This window comes from Zingiber officinale, chromosome 7A (assembly GCF_018446385.1).
Source record: "Zingiber officinale cultivar Zhangliang chromosome 7A, Zo_v1.1, whole genome shotgun sequence".
Classification (NCBI taxonomy): domain Eukaryota; kingdom Viridiplantae; phylum Streptophyta; class Magnoliopsida; order Zingiberales; family Zingiberaceae; genus Zingiber; species Zingiber officinale.
The window spans coordinates 101,880,990-101,902,534 of NC_055998.1; positions in this window are offsets into that span (position 1 = coordinate 101,880,990).

Genomic DNA, 21,545 nt, shown 5'->3' on the forward strand with positions numbered 1-21,545 from the left:
AAAGGAGCTCATATTGTAATATGGGATTAGTGTTGTAGTTCAATAATAACCGTTTAGTGGTATGAATTATTATTGATGGACTTGGGTTGGGGTTCGGGCTGAACACAGGAAGCTCAAGCCCATCAGGAGGCCTAAACCAATTCCTCCTCTAGGTCCCTGTTGTTGCCTCTATATAAAGCCTCGCATCCATCCATCCGGTTTGGTTTAACTTGGTTTGGTTTAACTTAACTTTATTTAACTTGGTTTGGTTTAACTTAACTTGGTTTAACTTGGTTTGGTTTAACTTGGTTTGGTTTAACTTTACTTGGTTTAACTTGGTTTGGTTTAACTTGGTTATAGAAAGAGAGATTTTTTCTAAACAGAATTTTGTTAAGAGATTTTTTTAAATAGAATTCTGTTATTTTTTCTTTTTTTGTAACCAACGGAAAGCCTATAAAAGGAGTAGGTGGTGGCCCCTAAAACCTAACTTTCTAATATTCCTTATTTTCTAATTCCACAATTCCCTTCTCCCTCCTTATGGCCGGCGCCACCCTCACCTCCACCAAGGGTCGGCAGTTTCCTCCTCCACCTTGGCTAGGGCCGGCGGTTCCCTTCTCTCCCTTGCTTGTGGTCGGCACCCCTTCTCTTGCTTGGAATTCTTGGTGGCCGGTGGCTTGAAGAAGAGGAAGAAGAGGAAGAAGGAGAAGAAGAGGAAGAAGATTAGAAGGTGCCCCATCCTAGAGCCTTTTTTTGTAACCGGCGATTTGGAAACCGAGAAGAGAAGGAGGGTGGTGTTATCTTGGTAGATTGTCGCCCACACGACGTCCAAGAAGAGGAGAGGAATACGGTAGAAGATCAAGAGGTCTTTAGCTACGAAGAAAAGTACAACTAGTTCTTAATTCCACTACGTAATTAGTTTTGTTTTCTTCGTATCGATTTTGAATACCAACACAAGAGGCCAGCGATCTTGTGCTTCGATTAAGGTGTGCTTTGATCATTCAAGAACTTACTTGATTGATCAAACACATGCTTGATCGAACATGTGGGTTGCTAGGAAAAGTTATGTTCTTGTACAATTATTTTTTGTACAGGGAAATTTAAACAGAATGGAATTCCAGCGCCTTCACGGGGATCTTAAGAAGTGACCGGACAAGCTTCCTTAAGAGGAACCGGAGACTTTAAGCCATCATTTGGTCGATTGAGGACCTTAAGAAGTGACTAGATAGGCTTTCTTAAGGGGAACGGGAGACTTTAAACCATCATACAGTCGATCAGGGACCTCAAGGAGTGATTGAACAGGCTTCCTTAAGGGGAATCGGACCATCATACAGTCGATCGAGGACCTTAGGAAGTGGCTGGATAGGTTTCTTTATGTAACGACCCACTTTCTACTGACTATGCTGTAAGGCCGGGGGTTACATTATGCTAACTATTCTTGTGCGAATTAGAAAAAAAAAGGGCTGAACTAATTAAAATTCTATGTTGTGTGCCATAACATCTAAAATTTATACTCGGGATACATTCCTGAAGTTATACACATGCTAAAGAAGGGAACTTAACTTCCTATTTGGTCAAAATCTGAATTTTGGCACTTCTAGCTGAGATCAGACATTCCAATCGATCGGCTGATTGATTGGAGTTATCTAATCGATCCAATGATCGATTCAACTCGCTACTATGCACGAGGTCAAAACTGGATCGATCGGCTAATCGATCCAATCTGTTCAATCGATCTAGAGATCGATTCAGAAGCTCTCTGTTCGCGGAAATTAAATTCCCAATCGATCGACTGATCGATCCATGGCCGATCGATCAGCTGATCGATTCCACAGCTCTCTGTACGCGACAGATTACCTCCCAATCGATCGGCTGATCGATTGGGGCCCCTCCAATCGATCGGATGATCGATCGATCGGAGCTCTGATTTCTGCTGTAATTCATAATCTTGAGCAAAACATGGATATATCATCTAACAAACACTAAACTCTTACTAAACAGATCATGATCCATAACTTACGACTAACATTAAGATAACTAGAGGTCTAGGCATAGCAAAGTGCCCACATCCACAATTCATGACATTTAATATTCTAGAAGTGCAGAAAATAACCAAAACTGAAACACTAAGTTCTTAAATCTACTAGTTCCCCCAAAGATCTTTATTCCAAGTTCCTTGCACACACACACCTTCATCGCATTGCCCTCCAGCCTCCGCTAATCCATCTTCCCTTTACCTTTATCTGCAGCATAAGGAAAAAGGAAACCTATAAGCTTGGGAGCTTAGTAAGAAACCATCTACCTCACAAAAACATGCATACGAAGAAAATCATGCTCTTTAAAAGATGCTATGCTGATATACATAATGAGAATCATACTAAAAGTGCTAGGAGCATGGTATATGGACATGTAAATCATAGCAATCATATACTGAACATAAACTAATTACTGTACCATCAAGGAAGTTAAACCGATACATGAGCTAAGCAAAGACTTGTATCAGCTTAATGCTATCACTGAACTATATTCATATATCTGATTTGTAAAGGTTTGAAAACTACTTCCATAATAGATAAAAATACTAAACATGCTGCTGATGGGCCTGACAACTGTACTTGCTGTGCACGCATCCCTAACTAGTCCCGAGGTAGCAAGTCCCGAATCTAGTAGGGTTACTAGGTTGTCTAAACCTAGGGACGACTATGGGAGCCCCACCCATGGACAACTGAAGTTCAGTACAGTGCCACGGATAAAGTAAAATACTGATTCATAGCTAATATATCTTATCTTGCTTTTACTAGGTTATTTGAACCTAGAGGCGAATATGGGAGCCCACCAATTAGAACGTAGTCCCATATAACTGAAGCAAGACTATGTATGTTAATGAAATACATCTATGGCATTTTAACTGTACTATTAAAAATGCCTACTGTGGTATATGACTATACTAGTCATTTTATCGAGCACCTGGTGTGCTCTAATTCTGCATACGACTACACTAAGGTCATAAAAGCGATCTAGAATCATAAAAGTATGCGAATAGCTACTTATGTTGCAGGTGAGGGGTTATTTACATCCTGCGCTAGTTTTCTTACGAATCTGATTGCTAGTTTTCCGGAGAAGATGACCGTTTCGGCGATCCTCTTGCGTCTATGCTTCCCTCTCGCGGAGGGGAACGTTCTCGTGCCGGAGTTGTCGTCGGAAAATGCTCCTATGGCCCTAGGGATGGAACCCTAGGTTTTCTTGGGCTTGTTGTGCCGAGAGGGTGCGGGAGAGAAGGGGGCGCCGGGTGAGGGTTTGAGGGAGAGGTGTCGTTCCAAAATAATAACTCTCCACTTAATTCCCCTATTTATATTAAGTGATTAATATACCCCCAACTAAACCTTAAGTATAATTGTTCTCCTCTTCTTTCAGCACACCCCTGCTGGGGCCCCTTGGTTACTAGAGTTATCTATAAGGCGTAGAGGTCGCTAGGTCTTGGGTTCAATTCCCGCTTAGGTTATTTTACGTTTTTACTTAATTTTTGCTACTTCGGCTTCTCCAAAAATTCCATAAAAATATTCTAAAATTCCAGAAAAATCATAGGATATTTCTAAAATTACTTTGAGAATTTTCGGGCGTTACAATCCCCCATACCTTATAAAAAGTTCGTCCTCGAACTTAGAATAACTCTGGGTACTTCTGCCTCATATTAGCTTCTGTATCCCAAGTTGCCTCTTTTGTTGTGTGATTTTGCCAAATAACTTTTACTAATGGTACTTCCTTATTCTGCAACTTCTTAACTGCTCGGTCTATTATCTGAATAGGCCGACTGTCATAGCTGAGGTCTTCGCGGACTTGTACCGACTGGGGTTCAATCACCTGGGTGGCATCTGGGATATGCTTCTTCAGCATAGAGACATGAAATATATTATGGATAGCTGACATCTCCTGGGGTAGCTCTAGCTCATATGCTACCTTGCCAACTCTTCTGGTGATAAGGTATGGTCCCACATATCTGGGACTTAATTTGCCCTTCTTCCCAAAATGCATTACTCCCTTCATGGGAGCCACTCGAAGGAATACTGTATCCCCAATTGAAAACTCTAAGGGTGCGTTTGGTTCAAGTTATCATGTATAACCTTGGTTATGTGATTACCAGGTAATCACATAACCAAGGTTATGGGGAATAAAACATAACCAAATGTTGTTTGGTTCAACCTAGGTAATGCAACAAAAACTTGTTTGTTTGAAGGTTTTAATGAATACCTTAGTTTAATATTTTACCGCATTATCCTCAGTTACAAAATCAACTATACATATTATTATTATTATTATTTATTTTTTTAAGGTTTTTTTACTTTTCTTTTTCTCGTATATTTTTTTACTTTTTATGTGTGTTTTTATTTTTTAATTTTTTTATATTTTTATATTATTTATATTTATATTATTTTATTTTTTTTACATTTTTAAAATTTTAATTTTAATTTATTTATTTTATTTTAAAATTTTTAAATTTTTATAATTTTTTTATTTTTTTAAAAAATTTTTAAATTTTAAATTTTTTTATTTTTTAAATTTTTTTTAAATTTTCAATTTTAAATTTTTTATTTTTAAAATTTATTTTTTTTAAAAAAAATTTAAACATTTATTTATTTTTAATATTTTTTTTACATTTTTTCTCTTTTTTCCATATTTTTTCTTATCAGAGGGTATTTTTGGTAAAAAAAATTCGTTAACCCCGGAATCAAGAAAAACCTTAGTTTTCTGAGGTTTTCCGATTCCGGGCTGCATAACTCTTTTGCTGACGTGTCGGGCATGAAACATTACTCTGGAATCATCGAATACCTAAACCAAACAAGATTTTTGTTGATAACCTTGGATGGATAACCAAGGTTATCAAGAATAACCCGAAACCAAACGCACCCTAAGGGTCGACGCCGTGTATCAGCATAACTTTTTTGGCGGCTCTGAGCTGTCTCTATCCTCTGGCGGATCTGCTGTATAGCTGTTGTGGTATCTGCTACTAGATCTGTCTGAAGTTCTAGTTCTTTCTGTTTACCACTCTCATACTAGCAGATTGGAGATCTACACCTTCGCCCGTAGAGAGCCTCGTAGGGTGTCATGCCGATGGTGGCTTGATAGCTATTGTTGTATGCAAATTCTGCTAAACTCAGATATTTGCACCAACTTCCCTTGAAGTCTAGGGCACACGCTCGGAGCATATCCTCGAGTACCTAATTTACTCGCTCCGTCTGACCATCTGTCCAACGCTGACTGTATACACTCCCAGAAGTGTGATGTGAATCTACTATCTCTGTTTGAAATGATGGTTCGTGGGACTCCATGCAGTCTGACGATCTCCTTGAGATACAACTGTGCTAGCTGCTCCATGGAGTAGGATATCCTGATGGCTAAGAAGTGGGCTGACTTAGTCAATCTGTCGACTATTACCTAGATTGCATCAAAACCATTCGTGGTTCTGGGTAGTCCCACTATGAAGTCCATGGAAATATCTTCCCACTTCCATTTTGGGATTTGAATAGGCTGCAGAACTCCTCCTGGTCTCTGGTGCTCTGCCTTTACCCTCTGACAGGTCTGACAGGTACTAACATATCTAGCGATGTCTCTTTTCATCCCAGGCCACCAAAAATATTTCTTTAGGTCTTGGTACATTTTGGTGGAACCAGAATGTATCGCATAAAGAGTCCTGTGAGCCTCATCTAGGATCTTCCTTCGTAGTTCCTCCTGATCCGGAACACATAGTCTGTCACCGAAATACAATACCCTACTATCAGATACTTTGAACTCTCCACTTCCTGATTCTGCTAACCCTTACTTGATCTTCTGAATTTCAGGGTCCTGATCCTGAGCTGTCTGGATATCACTAAGTAGGGTAGATGCTAATGTCATAGTGGAGAGTTGCCCAACTATTAATTCGAGATCGAAATCTGCAATCTCCTTTTATAGGGGCGGTGACATGCCTACTAGGGATAGTAAGGTAGCACTGGACTTCCTGCTAAGTGCGTCCGCCACCTTATTGGCTTTTCTTGGGTGGTAGAGGATGTCTATGTCGTAATCTTTGACCAGCTCGAGCCATCTGCGCTATCGCATATTCAGATCCTTCTGAGTGAAGAAGTACTTCAGACTCTGATGATCTATATACACTCTGCACTGAGCTCCATACAAGTAGTGTCTCCAAATTTTGAGGGCAAACACGACTGCTACAAGCTCAAGGTCATGAGTAGGGTAGTTCCTCTCATAGTGCTTGAGTTGTCTGGAGGCATAGGCGATCACCTTACCTTCTTGCATCAATACTGCTCCTAATCCCAATTTAGAGGCGTCACTGTAAATATCAAAGCTGTCTGTGTTTTTTGGCAGGGTCAGAATAGGAGCACTGGTCAATCTTCTTTTGAGCTCCATGAAACTATTCTCACAGTCCTCTGTCCACTGAAATTTTCTGTTCTTCCTGGTGAGAGCTGTCAGTGGGGAGGCTATCCTAGAGAAATCCTCTACTAATTTTCTGTAATAACCTGCTAGTCCCAAAAAGCTTCTGATTTCACTGGCATTCTTAGGTCTCTTCCAGTTACTCACAGCTTCAATCTTACTGGGGTCTACCATGATACCATCTTTGGAGATGATGTGACCCAGAAAGGATACCTGATCGAGCCAGAATTCACATTTTGTGAACCTGGCATATAGCTGGTTCTGCTGAAGGGTCTGCAGTACTATCTTCAGGTGCTCTGCATGTTCTTTCTGAGTTTTGGAATAAAAAAGAATATCGTCGATAAACACGATGACAAACTTATCTAAGTATTCTCTGAATACTCTGTTCATGAGGTCTATAAAGGTAGTTGGAGCATTTGTCACGCCAAAAGGCATGACTACGAACTCATAATGTCCGTATCTGGTCCTGAAAGCCGTCTTGGGTATATCACCCTCTTTAACTCTCACTTGGTGATATCCCGATCTAAAATCTATTTTAGAGAACACTGCTGCTCCCTTTAACTGATCGAACAGGTCATCTATCCTAGGAAGAGGATACCTGTTCTTAATCGTGACTTGGTTCAATGCTCGGTAGTCTATACACAGGTGCATGCTCCCGTCCTTCTTCTTTACGAACAATACAGGCGCTCCCCATAGTGAGTGACTAGAGCGTATAAAGCCCTTGTCAAGCAGCTCCTGTAGTTGCTCCTGAAGTTCCTTCAGTTTTGCTGGAGCCATGCGGTAGGGTGTTTTGGAGATGGGATTTGTACCGGGGTTAAGTTATATTTCAAATTCAATCTCCCAGTCCGGTGCAAGGCCTGGTAACTCTTCAGGGAAAACTGCTGGGTAGTCACATATGACTCGGATCTCTTCTAGCTTTTGGTCCTTGTCCTGACTGGTATTGACTACATGCGCTAAGAACCCCGTACATCCTGAATCCAATAGTTTTTGTGCTTTCAGAGCTGAGAGAAACTTCTTGGCCTTTCTCTTTGGTTCTCCGATGTACCCAAACTGCACTCCTGCTTCGGGTTGAAATACAACTCTCTGTTTACGACACTCTATGGAGGCACCGTACTTGATCAGAAAGTCCATTCCCAAGATGACATCGTAATCAGCCATATCTAACACTATCAGGTCACCAAAAAGCTCTCTATCTGCTAAAATTACTGGCACTGCCCGGAGCCAGTGCGTGGATGTCATAATTTCTCCTGAAGGTAGTGTTGCCAGAAATTGGCCACTGAGTACATCTGGAGGTATTGCTAACTTTTCGGCAAATGCCCTGGATATATAAGAATGAGTTGCCCCAGTATCGAATAAGACAGTTGCATTTTGCTGTAAAATACTAATCTGACCTGTAACAACTGTCGAGGCATTCGCTACGTCCTCTCTGGTGAGTGAGTAGATCCTTGCATTCGTCGTGGCTGAGGGGGCTTCTAGTCGGCCCTGACTGATGTGTGGACCATCTATAGCAGCCTGCATCTGATGTAATTGTGCTGGGTTACCTCCGTACTGGATTGGCTGTGGTGGAGGGAGATTGGTCTTGTTCGGGCATTGCTTAGCCATATGCCCTACCTGGCCACATTCGAAGCATCCTCGTGTGCCCTTGCGTCAAACTCCTGGGTGGAATTCCCCACAAGTAGAGCACTTGGGATAACTAGGCTGATTACTAGCTGGTCCTCCTTTTGGGTAACTCCCTGGTTTATGCTTATGGCTGGAGTTCCCTTTCCAGTTAGAGCTGTGGCCCTGGTGTTTCTGAGTACCTGAGCTTCCTTGGCCCTTAGGCTCTGAAACAGCTTGCTTCTGCTGTTTGATGCTGTTCTGGTAATGCTCGGTGGTCAAAGCACTGCTTACTAGTTCTTCAGTAGTTTGCGGCCTATGAACGCCGCTGGCCACATTCATTACTATTTCCGTCCTTAGCATTTTGAGCATCAACCAGACTCGTTCTCTTTCAATGCTGACTAATACGGGGCATAGACGAGCCAGTCTGTTGAACTTCTTCATGGCCTCCTCAACTGAAAGGTTGCCCTAACGAAATTCAGTGAACTCGTCATAGTGGCAGTTTGTGACCCGCATGTGAAAGAACTCTTCGAAGAATTCTCTCTCGAAGTCAGCCCACATCATCTGGTTCACTGGGCGCTTCTCTTTAATCCTCTCCCACCACATACGTGTGTCTCCTGTCAGGCAGAATGAGGCGCATTTCACCTTTTCATACTCCGGCCAGTCTAGAACTCCATCGTACTCTCCAGTGTTTTGAACCAAACTTGGGCATCCCATGGTTCACTAGTGCCTGAGAAATTCTCTGGCTTGATTTTCTGCCACTGGATCAGATAAGCTTCTCTCCTTGCCCCTGCTACTGGTGCTGCAGGTTAGACTGGTGGAACCTCTATCACTACTGGGGTTTCTAGGTTAGGTTCTGGAGTGATAGTGAGAGTGTTCTGCTGATTAGCCCTTAGGGTGGCTATCTCCTATTGATGTTCAGCTAGTTGCTTTTGTAACTGAGCCACTACTGCTGCAAGGTCTGGGGGAGGCACTGAACTGCCTGCCTCTTGCTGGGGCTCAGTAGCTGGTGCTTTTCTAGCTGGGCGTCCTCGTACCATTTTCTAGAGAAATAGAGGACATACATACTAATACAATCATGTTTACATAACTACTATTATCTGATTAGATGTTATCATATATAAACTAAACATGCTTTAGTTATCTATAAATATGAAAGCAAGAAACATAACTAAAGTGAGGAATATTCTTACTTGGAAGCTGCAGGTTCAATGCTGATGTGTGTGTGAGGAAGTATGGAACTTTGCTCTGATACCACTCTGTAACGACCCGCCTTCTACTGACTATGCTGTAAGGCCGGGGGTCACATTATGCTAACTATTCTTGTGCCGAAAAGAAAAAAAAAGGGCTGAACTAATTAATTCTATGCTGTGTGCCATAACATCTGAAATTTATACTCGGGATACATTCCTGAAGTTATACACATGCTAAAGAAGGGAACTTAACTTCCTATTTAGTCAAAATCTGAATTTTGGCACTTCTAGCTGAGATCAGGCATTCCAATCGATCGGCTGATCGATTGGAGTTGTCTAATCGATCCAATGATCGATTCAACTCGCTACTGTGCACGGGGTCAAAACTGGATCGATCGGCAGATCGATCCAATCCGTTCAATCGATACAGAGATCGATTCAGAAGCTCTCTGTTCGCGGGAATTAAATTCTCGATCGATCAGCTGATCAATTCCACAGCTCTCTGTACACGACAGATTGCCTCCCAATCGATCGACTGATCGATTGGGGCCCCTCCAATCGATTGGATGATCGATCGGAGCTCTGATTTCTGCTGTAATTCAGAATCTTGAGCAAAACATGGATATATGATCTAACAAACACTAAACTCTTACTAAACAGATAATGATCCATAACTTACGACTAACATTAAGATAACTAGAGGTCTAGGCATAGCATAGTGCCCACATCCACAATTCATGACACTTAATATTCTAGAAGTGCAGAAAATAACCAAAACTGAAACACTAAGTTCTTAAATATGCTAGTTCCCCCAAAGATCTTTATTCCAAGTTCTTTGCACACACACACCTTCATCGCATTGCCCTCCAGCCTCCGCTAATCCATCTTCCCTTTACCTTTATCTGCAGCATAAGGAAAAAGGAAACCTATAAGCTTGGGAGCTTAGTAAGAAACCATCTACCTCACAAAAACATGCATACGAAGAAAATCATGCTCTTTAAAAGATGCTATGCTGATATACATAATGAGAATCATACTAAAAGTGCTAGGAGCATGGTATATGGACATGTAAATCACAGCAATCACATACTGAACATAAACTAATTACTGTACCATCAAGGAAGTTAAACCGATACATGAGCTAAGCAAAGTCTTGTATCAGCTTAATGCTGTCACTGAACTATATTCATATATCTGATTTGTAAAGGTTTGAAAACTACTTCCATAATAGATAAAAATCCTCTTATGTTGCAGGTGAGGGTTTACTTATATCCTGCGCTAGTTTTCTTACGAATCTGATTGCTAGTTTTCCGGAGAAGATGACCGTTTCGGCGATCCTCTTGCGTCTATTCTTCCCTCTCACGGAGGGGAACGTTCTCGTGCCGGAGTTGTCGCCGGAAAGTGCTCCTATGGCCCTAGGGACGGAACCCTAGGTTTTCTTGGGCTTGTTGTGCCGAGAGGGTGCGGGAGAGAAGGGGGCGCCGGGTGAGGGTTTGAGGGAGAGGTGTCGTTCCAAAATAATAACTCTCCACTTAATTTCCCTATTTATATTAAGTGATTAATACACCCCCAACTAAACCTTAAGTATAATTGTTCTCCTCTTCTTTCAGCACACCCCTGCTGGGGCCCCTTGGTTACTAGAGTTATCTATAAGGCGTAGAGTTCGCTAGGTCTCGGGTTCAATTCCCGCTTAGACTATTTTATGTTTTTACTTAATTTTTGCTACTTCTGCTTCTCCAAAAATTTCATAAAAATATTCTAAAATTCCAAAAAAATTATAGGATATTTCTAAAATTACTTTGAGAATTTTCGGGCATTACACTTTAAAAAGAACCAAAGACTTTAAACCCTCCTCAAGAATAATCATGAGCTTTAGCATCAACATTATTTATTATGCAGGAATTTACTTTTGCTCGGGCATACAAATCTGACTGGTCTATTATACAGTCGAGGAAAGCCCAAAAGAGCGTTTATATGATAGATGTTTAATTTCACTCAGGCATACAAATCCGACCGATCTATTATACAGTCGACGAAAGCCCAAAGGAACATTTATATTGTAAATGTTTAATCTCGTCCGGGTATACAAATCCAACCGATCTATTATACAGTCGGGAATAGTCCATAGAAGCATTTATATTGTATGGTTATTTCATCCGGAAATAGATGTCTGATCGACCTATTAGACAGGTCAAGGATTCTTTATATATATAAGAAAGGCATCTAGCTTATCATAAAAACCTGGAGATCATCAGGAAAAATTCATTCAGTATTATATATTACTCAAGAGATAACTATGAGATCTACTTCCTTTAAGTATAATTTTTCTATGGGATTTCTCTACATGTGACGAATATATTGAAAAAAATCCATTTATATGAATACTTGGGTGGTTCTGAATACAGAGGAGGCTACACAAGAAAATAAAGGTAATTGCAAATTTTCATTAACAGTTGATAAATAAAAAGTAGTATACAATAGTGATGAAATGATAAGAAATGTAGATACATGATCTCGAATTCACTCAAATTTACTTAGAAAGTCTTTTGGAAGCTCCTGATTAAGTCGTCGGTGATCTATGAACAAGGGAGGTTCTCTTGATAGATAACCCCTTCTCTTAATTATTGAATTACCCCTTCAATAGAATGGGTAAGGATTTCTACGATGCGCCGAGCATATTCTCCACCAAATTTAGGAGAATCCAAATAGGATCTGCGCTTGCTCTACCGGCGCTCTTCCTCACTTACCTTTTATCCTTGAAATTCAGATTGAAGGTAATCCCTCTCCCCCTATAAGGTAGTTTTTTCCACCTTAGCATCCTCTAGTTCTCTCAAAAGTGAGTTTATCTGCAAGTCTTGGGCTCGTAATCTTTTCTATTGTTGAAACAAGGCGAAATCTTTAGAAGCTAATTTTGGGGCTAGCTCAGGAGACCTCGAACTATATGACAACTATAACTGGTCCAGAAGAGCGATTTTGTGAGCAACATCTAAGAGAGTTTTATCTTTTACGTTCTTTTCAACATCAAGCTTAGAATTCAACCCTTGTAATTGTAATTCTAAGTTTTTCTTTTCTTCCTCTCGGGATTATAGCAATTGGCGGTAGTCTTGTAGAGCTTTTTCTAGGCTGGCGTTGAGATCAGTCTGTGAATTTACTTGGTCCCGTAGTTGAATAAGTTCATTATTAGGGAGATTGGAAGTACCTTGTAATTCCTCCACTTTGTCTTTCAAAGTTTGATTAGTCATTTCCAAATCCTCGACTAGCTTACTCAAATATAAACTTGAAGCATAGAGCTAAATAGAATAACAATACGGTTATATTTTATAGCTACCAAGTAAGAAAGTTTAATTAGAAACTTACCGTAGTAGCTTGACGACTATGATCATCAGCACGCTCAGATATTGTATTCCTTTTTCATATGTGTTTGCGACTGCAACTAGGACTCAGCTAATGATCCTTTCAGTTGAAGTAGCCCATATGAGGTGGGAAAAAAGGTTTGACCAAGTTGGGATGGTAGCCCATGAGATTGTTCGAAAAGGAGATAGGAGCTGGTAGAGGCAGTAAATGGTGAAGAAGAAGAAGGAGGAAATTTAGAATCCTATGGAGATAGATCAGGAGATGAAAGCTAGCTAATGAAGGATCCTATTCAGTGGATGTTCTGCTGGGTCCGGAGGTAATTGATTTCCTGCAAGGAGTTCTTTTGGCACGGGGCTTGGTGGAAGAAGAAGGTAGAACCAGAAGAAGGGGCAATGAAGCCATAAGAATAATTGGTGCTTCCTCAAGTGAAGGAATAGCTCGAGGAACATCAATAGACATAAGAATAAGAAGTCCTGGCCTCATCATATTCAGAGCAAAATTAGAATGAGCATGTGTAGGAAGGGCAGGTTCCTTACCTCTGTTGAGGGAGATTTCGGAAAAATTAATAGGAACCTGTTCAAAAGTAGCTATGGTGGAAGAAAGTGGACATAGGGAGGAAGCACGAGGCTTTTTACGCTTCACAACAAAAGGACCTTCCTGATCTGATGAGCTTGATGATTCTTGAGGTTGCTAAGATGGAGGTAGTAAACCAAGAGAGGAGGAAGGGTGATTAAGATGATGATCCCTTAATAATTCTTCCCCCATTCTAGTCAAGGTTGCTCTTGTGAGTCGAGTATTCTTGTACATGAAAGCAGGAAGGATAGCATCGACTAGAAAAAAGAAAAATTTATGTTAGAAGCAATATTATGATGGTTAAAAATATGTGTAAAGAGAATAATCTTACCAAAGGAGATGACTAAGGTTGTGTCGGTTGTGCTAATACTAAAAGTAAATAATAAGCCTTCGGCGATTAGGGCAGGCAAGTTAAACTTTGCGCCCTTTAATTTCCCCATAGAAGAACGAAGGATGGGATCTTCGAAGATATCGCCTAATTGGGGAATAGGGGAAAGATTTCAATGCTAGGTTATCAGGTATGGTGGTGGAGAAGGAAGATGCATAAAAAAAAAGTTATCCCGCCATTCTCCTTGAGGGGGAATTCTATGGAACAAAGTGGTTTTAGGGCGTGATTGAAACTTTAAAACACTATCTTCCACTTGACAAGGAATGAAAAAGTGATGGAATAGCCGAGAAGATAAAGGAAAATCAAGTAAACGAGAAACGACAACAAAACCAACCATAATAGAGAATGATTGGGGGACGAGTTGATTTAGGGGAAGGTCAAAATATCTACTAATATCAACAAAAAAGGGATGAATGGGAAATCTGAAACCACATAAAACTTATTTCTAGAAAATATCCACATTCTCTAGAGGAGGAAAATGAGGATGATCCCTAGAAGTAGGGGTGGTCAGGTATGAGGAAAGTTATAGTTCCATTGAAGCTCACAAACTTCCTGTGTAGTAAACTTGGAAGAGCATTGAGTGTACCACTCATCGAAGTTCAACATTGTTAACAGGAAGGAGTGGTAAAAACAAGGACAGCTAGCGGAAGGCAAAGAATAAGAAATACACATGCTGGAGGAAAAAGACGAAGTGTTAAAGATTTTCCTCTCTTTTCTCTTTAAAAGCCTTGATATGGTATCAAAAAAGGTATTTCAAGTAAAAACATTAGATTAAGGTGATAAGAAAAGTGGGACCGAAGAGGAGTCGTTGGATGGATTGATAAGGCGGTGGACATAATGAGATTGGCGCATATCCAACGTCATAGGCACGCATGTCACCAATAAGGAAATAATATTGTTGGTCGATACAAAAGGTTACGTTCTCGAGATATTAAAACCATTACCAAGGTTGAACTTAAAAATTGTGAGATCCCAAAAGAGATTAAATATTATATACTTCTTACATTATGAATTCTATCGGTCATTACCAACTGATTGAATTATATATAAACTGATCGAGTCTGAAAATAAGTTAAAGATATATGTATATAAACTCGACCGGTCATTAAAGACCGGTTGAGTATTAAATTTGAATGAAATTAAATATAGAAGTGAACGTGCCCGGCCGATAAAGGTTGGATAAAAATTGTTAAGCTCGGACAATTGTTGTTGGTCGATCGAATATAAAAATAAGTTAAAGATATATGTGTATAAACTCGACCAGTCATTAAATACTAGTCGAGTATTAAATTTGAATAAAATTAAATATAGAAGTGTAACGCCCCGCCTCCTACTGACTAAGCTGTAAGGCCGGGGGTTACAATTACTGTGCTAAACTTCACTATAAGGTGCAGAAAACTGAATTAATTTAAAATTTCTACTAATTGCTATCAAATCTGAAATTTATATTCAAGATACACTTTTATTATTGTACATATGCTAAAGAAGGAAACTTAACTTTCTATTTGAGCAAAATATTAAGTTAGGCACTTCTGGTTGAAATTAGACATTCCAATCGATCGGTTGATCGATTGAAGTTGTTTGATCGATTCAACTCGCTACTGTGCACGGGGTCAAAACTGGATCGACCGGCTGATCGATCCAATCTGGTCAATCGATCCAGAGATCGATTCAGAAGCTCTCTGTTTGCGGGATTAAATTCCCGATCGATCGGAAATATTAAGTTAGGCACTTCTGGCTGAAATTAGACATTCCAATCGATCGGTTGATAGATTGAAGTTGTCTGATCGATTCAACTCGCTACTGTGCAGGGGGTCAAAACTGGATCGATCGGCTGATCGATCCAATCTGGTCAATCGATCCAGAGATTGATTCAGAAGCTCTCTGTTTGCGGGATTAAATTCCCGATCGATCGGCTGATCGATCCATGGCCAATCGATCAGCTGATCGACTCATCAGCTATCTGTACGCAACAGATCGCGCTTCAATCGATCGGCTGATTGATCGGGGCTCCCCTATCGATCAGCTAATCGACTCACTAGCCTTCTGTACGTGGGGACTTCTCCCAATCGATCGACTGATCGATTGAGGATTGCTCAATCGATCGGCTGATCGATTGGGTTTCTGATTTCCGCAGAAATCAGACCTGACCTCATATAGAATTTTCAGAAATTCAACTACAACCACCACACTATTACTGGGCATGCCATTACTCACGATTAGCTATCTACTATCATGACAAATAACCATCTAAGCATAACATAGTGTATACTCTCATGAATCAAGACACTTAACATCTAAAAGTGCAGAAAAGTAAATACTATATGAAGTACTAAGTTCTTAATTTGCTAGTTTCCCCCAAGGATCTTTATTCCAAGTTCCTGCCCACACACATCTTCATCGCATTGCCTCCAGCCTCTGCTATTCCATCTTTCCTTTACCTTTATCTGCAGTATAAGAAAAATGCAACTGTAAGCTTGGGAGCTTAGTAAGAAACCATCTACCTCACAAAAATATGCATTTGCAGAAATCATGCTTTTTAAAAGATGCTATGCTGATATGCAAGCTAAGGATCATACTAGAAATGCTAAAACATGGCACATGAACATGTAAATCATGGCAATCAAGAACTAAACATAGAGTTGTTTGCTATATCAATAGAAAATGAACTGAAGCTAAGCTGAACTCACTTATCTGTTTTGTGAAGTTTAAAAACTATTTTCGTAAATAGGTAAAAATACTAAACATGCTGCTGATGGACCCGGCAACTGCACTTGCTGTGCGCGCCTCCCTAACTAGGCTCGAGGTAGCAAGTCCCGAATCTAGTAGGGTTACTAGGTTATCTAAACCTAGGGACGACTATGGGAGCCCAACTCAAGGACAACTGAAGTCTAGTACAGTGCCACTGATAAAGTAAAATACTATTTATAGACTGATTTATCATATCTTGCTTTTACTAGGTTATCTGAATCTAGTACTAGGTTATCTGAACCTAGAGGCGACTATGGGAGCCCACCCATTGGATCATAGTCCTATATCACTGAAGCAAGGCTATTTTTGCTAATTAAAATGCATCTTGGGCATTTAACTGAGCTATTAAAATGCTTACTGTAGCATTTAACTATTCTAGGCATTTTATCGAGCACTTGGTGTGCTCTAATTCTGCATATGTCTAAATTGAGAACATAAATGCGAACTAAGGACATAAAAACATACAATTAGCTACTTATACTGTAGGTGAGGGGGTTACTTACATCCTGCACTAGTTTTCTTACGAATCTGATAGCTAGTTTTCCGGAGAAAAAGATCCTTTCGACGATCTTCTTACGTCTATACTTTCTTCTCGCAAAGGGGAGCGTCCTCGTGCCGGAATTGTCACCAGGAGGTGCTCCTATGGCCATAGGGATGAAACCCTAGGTTTCTTGGACTTGGCGTGAAGAGAGGGTGCGGGAGAAAGGGTTTGGCGGTGAGGGTTTGAGGGGAAAGAGAATTACCGATAAAAATATAACAACTCTCCACTTAATTTCCCTATTTATGTTAAGTGATTAATACACCCAAACTAAACCTTAAGTATAATTGTTCTCCTTTCCTTTTAGCACACCCCTGCTGGGGCCCCTTGGTTACTAGAGTCATCTATAAGGCGTAGAGTCTAATAGGTCTCAGGTTCAATTCCCGCTTAGGCTAGTTTACGGTTTTTATTTAATTTTGCTACTTCTGCTACTCCAAAAATTCCATAAAAATATTCTAAAATTTCAGAAAAATCATAGAATATTTCTAAAATTAGTTTGAGAATTTTTGGGCGTTACAATCCTCCATACCTTATAAAAAGTTCGTCCTCAAATTTAAAATAACTCTGGGTACTTCTGTCTCATACTAGCTTCTGTCTCCCAAGTTGCCTCTACTGTTGTGTGATTTTGCCAAATAACCTTTACTAATGGTACCTCCTTATTCCGCAATTTCTTAACTGCTCGGTCTATTATCTGAATGAGCCGACTGTCATAGTTGAGATCTTCGCGGACTTGTACCGACTGGGGCTCAATTACCTGGGTGGCATATGGGATATGCTTCTTTAGCATAGAGACATGGAATACGTTGTGGATAGCTGACATCTCCTGGGGTAGCTCTAGTTCATATGCTACCTTGCCAACTCTTTTAGTGATGAGGTATGGTCCCACATATCTGGGACTTAATTTGCCCTTCTTCCCAAAACGCATTACTCCCTTCATGGGAGCCACTCGGAGAAATACTGTATCCTCAACTGAAAACTCTAAGGGTCGACGCCGTGTATCAGCATAGCTTTTCTGGCACCTCTGAGCTGTCTCTATCCTCTGGCGGATCTGCTGTATAGCTACTGTGGTATCTGCTACCAGATCTGTCTGGAGTTCTAGTTCTTTCTGTTCACCACTTTCATACCAGCAGATTGGAGACCTACACCTCCGCCCGTAGAGAGCCTCGTAGGGTGCCATACCGATAGTGGCCTGATAGCTATTGTTGTATGCAAATTCTGCTAAACTTAGGTATTTCCACCAACTTCCCTTGAAGTCTAGGGCACATGCTCGGAGCATATCCTCGAGTACCAGATTTACTCGCTCTGTCTGACCATCTGTCTAAGGATGGAAGGTTGTGCTAAACTTTAACCTGGTGCCCAATGCTGACTGTACACACTCCCAGAAGTGTGACGTGAATCTACTGTCTCTATCTGAAATGATGGTCCGTGGGACTCCATGCAGTCTGACGATCTCCTTGAGATACAACTGAGCTAGCTGCTCCATGGAGTAGGATATCCTGATAGCTAAGTAGTGGGCTGACTTAGTCAATCTGTCGACTATTACCCAGATTGCATCAAAACCATTCATGGTTCTGGGTAGTCCCACTATGAAATCCATGGAAATATCTTCCCACTTCCATTCTTGAATCTGAATAAGCTGCAGAACTCCTCCTGGTCTCCGGTGTTCTGCCTTGACCCTCTGATAGGTCAGACAGATACTGACTTATCTAGCGATGTCTCTTTTCATCCCAAGCCACCAAAAACGTTTCTTTAGGTCTTGGTACATCTTGGTGGATCCAGGATGCATTGCATAAGGAGTCCTGTGTGTTGGATCGAGAAGCGCTAGAGGGGGGGGTGAATAGCGCTCGTGGCTATTTCGTTCGATTATCGAAAAACTATCGGAGTTAAAACGTGCAGCGGAAATAAAATAAAGAGACAACACAAAGAGACAGGTCGATTTTACGTCGTTCGGAGCCTAAGTCGACTCCTACTCGAAGGCCCGCGATCCTTGATCGCTTCCGGTGGGCAACAACTATAAGCTCGTTAAAAGATTACAATTATGAGTACAAATAAAAGCTATCAAAAATTATACCGACAATAAGAAATGCTAATTCTGAAGCTTCGGGTCGTCGGGCACTTGTAGTAGCACTTCGGAGCGTCTTTTGGAGCAGCGTGTTGATGAAAGATCACTTAGAATTCATTGTTCTTAGAAGCTGCACCTCAACCCTCCTTTTATATGCGGTTCCAGGCGCCTTCAGGCGCCTGGAGTGTACGTGGCCAACCAACCGGGATGCTCACGTGGTGAAGTCGCGAGGATAGAATTTAGTCGGCGCGGACTGTTCGAGCGCCGGACCTCCGCGCCGGATCCATCCGGGTGCCGGACATTTTTCCGGGTTCCTCACCGCAAACAAAGGTTAGTCCGAGCAAAATACCCTACAAGACAATGTTAGAATCGATAAAACACGTAAGTAATAATTGATGATCTTGATGTCAAAGTCTGACTTTGGATTTCCTTAGGAAGCCTTAGGTCGACCCGACGCCCACTGCTTTCCCTCTGCGAGAGAAGCGTCCTCACCTACTCCACTCGGGAGATTTACTTGTTGCCAGTCGATCCTCCAGACTGGACTTTACTCGATGCTTCCGGACTTTCTGCTGGACATCCGCTTCCCCGGCTAGTCCAGTCTTTCACCTGGTTCGCGACACCAGGACTTTTCACCTAGGGTTACCACCCCCTAGGACTTTTGCCTGAAGCCATCAACCTGCCAAGACTTTACGCATAGGGTTACCACCCCCTATGACCTATGGTTACCGCCCCCTAGGGTTTTCCCTTTGCCTAACCGCAGCTAGGACTTTCCTGAAGTCCTCAAGTAGACTTGTTAGACTAAAAAACATCTTAACTTTGAATTCTTTGCCGTTATCAAAACACGAGTTCGATCGTCGGATGCTTCCCGCACCAACAATCTCCTCCTTTTTGATTATGGCAACACAAATTCGAAGTTAAGTAAACAACCGAATAGATAGTCATTTTAAACACAGGCAAAATTTGCTAAGTATAGCTGAACAAGGTAACTAAAGTAAATTTTGCCCTATATACTCCCCCTTAACTTTGGCTCCCCCTTAACTTTTGCTCCCCCTTAATTTTTAACTTGAATTTTATGTTTACATTTTTGCTACTCTCCCCCTTTGCCATAACTCAAAAAATGGGCAATGTATAAAGAGTTGTACATGATTAAAGTTAGCAATATTGAACAGAGTTTGGAAGTTAAGGTCAATTGGAATTTAAGTTTTTAGGACCAGATTATTCATTTAAGTTCAGTTGGTCCTTAAGTCCAAGCACAAGTCATGTTTATATATTAGGTATCAGAGCCATAGAGAACAAAACATTCTTGAAAAAGAAATTGAGTATCTTTTGCCAACTGTCTAACCTTTAGTTACTTGCTGATTGTGTATAGGACAATAGCTTTTACTAGGTTAGTCTAGTTAAGTTATTTAGGTCCAGATAGACTTGACTAGAGCTGGAGAACTTTAACTTGATTAATGTTTATTGCATATTTAACGCCCAGACTCATATTGATGCACAGATATAAGCATTCTTGAGTCCAGGCTATACCCTATGAATCTCACGTCATTCTATGTTTTTCAATCCCAATCAAGGTAAACCTAGGTGTTTTGTGAGATGCTCTGGCTTAATTCTAGGGGAACATGATATCTAGGGGAAATTCTAGACTAAACCCAACTTTTGAAAGTCTAGTAAAATTGGAGTTTTGAAAACTGTTTTGCCTAGAAGTTTATATAAAAAAAATGTGACTAAAAGACTAATTTATTAGATTAAGGTATAGTCAATCAAGCCTGAAGTGAAACCATCCATTAGACTAAAAAGTCGACATAGATAAAAGAGTCATAATAGAGCTGCTACAAGCTGTACTAGAGTCATAATAGAGCAACAGTAGGAGCTACTGAGATGATGAGGGAGGTGGTCCGGAACCCAGCGACCAGAGTAGTGTCAGGATCTTAGTGTGACGAGCCCGATCGTCCTCTCGTAGATCTCGGCGCAAGTCGGAGAGCTCCTGTCGTACGTCTCGTCGTAAGTCGGAGACCTCCTGTCGAACCTCTCGTCGAAGATCGGAGACCTCTCGTCGCATGGACTGATGAAACTCGGAGTTCTCGTGCTGGAGACTCGACATAGCCCTCTCTAGTCCGGAAACTCGATCAGCGAGAGTGCGGGGAGCTGGATGTGGTGCTCGAGGTGGTGGTGGGGCAGGAGCAGCCTCCTCAGGAAATAGTGCCAACATGAACTCATCATGCTCTGCCTCCTCCGCCTGCTGGTGCTGTGCCCCCCTACGCCAGGACATGGTACCCTCATCGTCTATATGGATATTTGCTAGGGAAAAGTTCCTAGCTCCTATGATGTCAAACTCGGTCATGTAGCGGATGTCACCTCTGGTGACATCAATGTGTAATAAGGACATGTAAGCTGTCAGAATATGACAATAAGGCATATGTACTCATCTGCTGGTCACGTATCGATCTGCATAAATGATAGTGGAAAAGATGTGAAGACTGATGTCTATGTCTAACCTCTGACACAGGGCATAGAGCAAGAAGGAGTGAAATGGACGCATCACCGCAATGTCATGAGTGGTTAGCGGTAGAATACAAAGTACTAGAACCCTATAAAGGGCGTAGTCCTGAATTCTAAGGTTAAGTGACCTAAACTGGGTCTCAGTGGGATCACGCTGGTCCTCAAAGAAGAACAAATAGATCGTATCGA